Source organism: Pinus tabuliformis, chromosome 3_2, assembly GCF_031772625.1.
Source record: "Pinus tabuliformis cultivar Carrire ecotype Pingquan chromosome 3_2, CPIR1, whole genome shotgun sequence".
Classification (NCBI taxonomy): domain Eukaryota; kingdom Viridiplantae; phylum Streptophyta; class Pinopsida; order Pinales; family Pinaceae; genus Pinus; species Pinus tabuliformis.
Genome location: NC_142302.1, coordinates 596,387,726 through 596,393,019, shown reverse-complemented (window position 1 = coordinate 596,393,019; position 5,294 = coordinate 596,387,726). Strand labels below are relative to the sequence as shown.

The window sequence follows — 5,294 nt, the reverse complement described above, 5'->3', positions numbered from 1 at the left end:
CAAAATTCTTCCTTCAATTCTCAATCTCACTGCTAGTATTTATTGGCCTTTGGAATATTTGGATTTGTGTTGGATTGGTTTCATCGTTCGGGTTTTATGGCTATGTTATTGTTTGATTACAACCAGCACATTAAAAACCTATATGGGCTCTGGTTTGATATGGTCCTTAATGTTTCATATCTCGGATTCCATAGTAATTTTTGTTTGACCTCTACTTAGCAACCTAGATGCATACTCCTGGTTTAAATGATCTGTAATAATGTCTCTATTCAATGTGCCCAATGATTTCCTGGTTTAAATGCTCAATATTACTAGCCATATTCAGTGTGTCGCATATATCCTCTATATTGAAGTCCATATTCAAATCTCCCATTGCATCCCATGTATTAATGTCCATTTGTAGTATACTCATACCTTATAGAATTTTCATGAACCCTTTAAGATATGGAAGGATTCTATGCACTATTTCGTTGTCGACTTCCATTAGATTGCACCCAAGCTGGCCATCAACAACATGTAATTCACGTTTGTATTCACATAATAAATGTAATTGCAGTGTAGTCATGCCAGAAGCAATGTATGTCACCAACCTTTTTACAATGTCATTGTCTGCTCTGACAAAACAAAACATGTATGAACCTTTTCTCTCTTCCTGTTGGACTGAGAAGTTTATCAGATTGTTCAATTTTTTGTGGAGTTCCATCAAAATATTGTGCTCATAATACCTCAGTCTTTGAATTTCTTGCTTGATGTCCTAGAGGTCCCTCTCAGTAATATTAAGTATCTCCAATAGCTTCTGAGCCCTCGTTTCTATCCCAGCAATGGTAGGAGACATAGACCCATCTTCATTTTCTTCGTCATCATCATCATCATCATTCCGAGCACCTTGAGAATTAAGGATGTCATTAGTGGATGACACATCCAGCTCAACAACAAGCATATAAAGATCATGATATTGTCTTTTTAATACATCCCTGAATTCTTCCTCTCTAAGAAGGTCCCTGCATAGTCGGAATCGACCCCTAAGATGATAGACCTTGATTTAGAAACAACACTCCAGGTATGATGATAGTTATATATGATGTCTATTGGAACTGAGAGTAGCTCTTGCTTTAGATACTCCACCAAAATAACTTGGCCCTTCCTATACCTCGGTGGTATGAGGTCCTACACACATTATGGCCTTAAAATACCCTAAACTAATAGTACCCTTGGCAACCTTCATATGATGCATAGATTCTTAGAATGCTTTCAACGATAACTTGGTTCATAACTTTAAGAGTTCTACTGAGGTCTTGTGATTCGCAAGCAAGTATATCGATAGTAACCCATTTCATTCCTAGTTCAACTCGGATGTCAATGCCATTAATGATTATTGAGATGAGGTTCTTCTCGAGTTTGTAAGTGGGACTCTTTCTGTTACCTGACCCCAATATTTTGTTGTGGAGGTGCACCTGTGATAGATAAAAAAGGTAGGCATGAAAATGGGATAAGGGGCAGATAAAATTATTAGACATAGATATCAAATATATCGAAAGAAGTTACTTGTTAGGAATGATATCTAGTTTCATAAATAATAACAAGGAATTTGATAATGTTCCTTGTATATCACTCCTCTCATCCTTCAATTATGGGCACTTTTTTGTGGAACCGACACATTAAGGGAGTAGAATAGCAAAATTAGAGGTAAGAAAAAATGGATGGTAGGTAGGGGAAACTTAGGATATAATATTGCGGTCTGATGCCAAAGTGAAGAAATTACCTAATGTAAGTTTCAAATTCCATGCTTGGTAGCAACAACAACACTATTATGGATCCTATAACCAAAGAAACTACCATTTGGACCTTATGTCTCGAGGGAAGTAGAGATTATGTAAGCTAAGCTACTTATGGATATTCATGCGTGGTCAACTGATTTGAGGCATGAGATCTGTTCATATCTACTCTAGGTAATATACTGTAATGGAGATATAGTCTGGAAAACTTTATGGTATTTCGGTATAATTTATAGGGAAGGAGCTTCCCATTATGAATCTACATGTAATTCTGGTATGGATTGCAAATAGAAAAAGGGTTCTTACTTGAATTTCTTGAATGTGATTTTGCACCATTCTTCTATAAATCTTCTAACCATCCTCAACTATTTCTATATCCTGGTCTCTCCAGCCACTGAAAAGTTGGTTTGGAGAATACATGCCAGTTGTGATGAATATAACATTCCTTGGGGCTTGAATTTTCAAGAATCCCAACTGTTGGACGTGAAAATTTATTACAAACTGCCAAATCAATTTTGATTTTCATTTCTCTAAATTTCTCCTAGTGAGGCCTGTTTTCTGTGAGTTTTCCTATATTAGAAGATTTACAGGCAAACAATTTGTTTCCCTATGGGTTCCATGGTTCTTTGAGGTGTAACGAATTTAAAGTTGTAAATTCCAGGATTTGAGTCATTTACTTAGTTTCTGTTGGTTCACTAGGAAGGTTTGCCTCATGGCAACCATATACTTCCATTTGTATCATAAAACATTTTGGTGTAGAGAGAAATCCTAATAATTTTTTGTCAGTTGTGACAAATTAAATGACTATCCTTTCACACTAAAAGGTGATAAGTATGAAAATTGGTATTTTCCTCCCTACCAATATTTGTTGTAAAGTACTAGTTGATAAGTTTCATTGAAGTGCATTAAAAGACGAGTGGAGAGTGTGGACAAGCCATAACTACTCAAAAAAAATATGTGTTTGGTTATGTTTTCTTCATTCCATAGAAGGATTTTATGGTTCATTCCAAGTCTTTGTTGATAGAATCTGATCCAGATCATATCCTATTGGACTTCTAGAGAATCCATTTTCATAGGGAAATAAAGGAAAATCCATGGTTATTGGCACAAGTAGCCATCTATGATATTTCTCCAATAGGTTTTCTATTTCAAATATGGAAGCCTAGAATGTAGTCCTAATGATGAAGGATAATTCACGATAGTTCTAAGAGGATTAATTATTTCTTTACAAAGCGAGATCTGAGAGCTGATTATCTAGAGAGATTCCAAAATGGTCATTGGATAATTAGAGTGAACCATATGGAAGCATTCATTTTGTTCCTTGATATATTCCCTTTGTTCCATGCCTTCAATAAACGAAGGGATTTGTTGGAGGCATAAGAATTGTATCCCCATTTGCATGTAATAGTTAGGAATTTTCTTGGGGAGATAGATAGATACACAAACATGGGGGAGTGACTACATAATGGCTCATAATCTTCAAGTAGAAGCTATTTATTACAATCCTGAATTAGTTTTCCTTAAATTGATAAGTTGGTGAATCTAACATATTATTCCTTGCACCCGAGGGAATATGATATCCAGCTTCAACTCTATCCAAGGTTGAGTAGTAAATAGGACATGAGATCTCTGATATTTAGAATAAATCAATCGTGTCTCCTATTCTTCTCCAATATAAAAGAGACTCAAGTTTGATTATTTTCTTTTCTATATTTTTAAATATTAAAATCAAAGGGTCATACCTACAACCTTGGGAAGAACCTAGGAGTGAGGAAAGCATGATTTGAATCATCGTACTCAAAATAACATCCAGTGTAGATGTAGCTTGATCCACCTATCTCCCATGTTTATGGCTTGTACCGACCTTCCTCTAGTATTGTAGTTATGAAAATCTTCGAATTTGATTACCAGGATCTTGATCATAATCAAGTTCTAGTTTCAACATCATGCTCACAAGGTCACTTGGGTGCACATTCTCAAAAATTCTGGGACCAAATCTAATTACTGAACCCTGTAAAGATTCTCTTAAATCACCTCCAATTCTTTTCTAGTTGTAAAGCCCCTTTGTTGTCGATCCAAATTAGATTGAATTTTTTTGTTCAATCTTACTAGATGTTCATGTAATTCCTCATAAAACCACTCACAGTTCACTATGATGAAATCAAGCTCTTGAAAATAGATGATTTCTCTAGCTTTATGCAAAGAGTCTGTTATGGCTCTTCGCCTCCCTTAAAGCTTTGTGGGGACATCATAGAGATACTGTATTCTCAGTGCTGGAATCTTCATTTCACACAGTTGAGAAAACTCTTCCCATCTCATAACTGCCTTGTTGGAATGATCAGATTTCCAATTGAACAACAACATTCTTAAGTCATCACATACTAGGTAAATTTTGAAGACCCTTTCTAAAATTGTTTTGGTTGTTTACTACACATGATGAGCAACCTTATTCACTGAAATAGATAACCTTGGGTCCACTATATATAGGGTTGGAGATAATTCAGCAAAGCCAGTGAAATGATCCATAAGCCTGTAAACGCATGGGACAGTTGATAAGTACAATTTTGAACTTTCAGAAGTTTTATCAATATGAGTGAAAACAACTTTGACATGAGTGAGAAAGGATTATGCTCTTATGGAATTGGAAACAATAAATCTTAGCCAATATACTATATCTTCTTCAAGTTCTTGAAGCTTTTTCGGTTTTCTGTTGTGTGATTTTCTCAACATGCTACAAATTATGAGAAAGAAATATGGGCTCCTCGAAACAGGGAACGTGAGATCATGAAAATCATGGAACTCATGGTGACCTACAAGGTCCCAAATTGACATTCTAGTATCATCATCTACCAGGACATTGATTTTGATACCTTGAGTTCTTGTGATGGGTTCAACTACGTTCACAAGAATTTTTGTTTAGTCTACTGATGGAATCTTGGCTCGAGAAAAACTCTGCAATATGGAATTACATAGAGTGTTTTACCACAACCTAACTAAAACTCAATTCATCCTCTTAATCCATTTTTATGGATTTCCCAACTCCCACATGGGCTCTAAAGATTTGGCTTCTCTTCTACAATAACCAGGCTACAAAGCACCTCTCTTCTCTTCTTTCAATAGCCTTAACGATTACAAAAGGTTGTGCTTCGATATGTACAATAGTCCCCACTATGGGTGTAAATTAGGTTATAAAACACTTTGCTAGGTTCTGAAAGTATTACCCTTGCACGTAATAATTGTGAGATACATGGTTTGTAGAGAATTATTTGTATAAAAGTTTTTTTCAGTCCAGAAGTTTACTTTAGTTGCAAGTTCTAGATGTGATAACATCCTCGTTCACTCTTGTCTTTAACATTAGTGACCTATGGTTATTTTTTATGTGATTTTATAAACTATCTAGACTATGGCATATCCTTATATTGGATTAAGTTCAACATTAATACTCCTCTCTTTCTTTTTTGCTTAGCCACTAGTGTAAATCAACTTGCTTCTTTTTATTCAATAAATCCTGCATTAGCG

General features: G+C 35.3%; 1 pseudogene; it reads right to left on the bottom strand.

Moving 5' to 3' along the window:
• Nucleotides 1-415: 415 nt before the first annotated feature.
• On the bottom strand, nt 416-4,745 carry LOC149181996 (protein TORNADO 1 pseudogene; annotated as a pseudogene).
• Between the last annotated feature and the right edge of the window lie 549 nt (nt 4,746-5,294).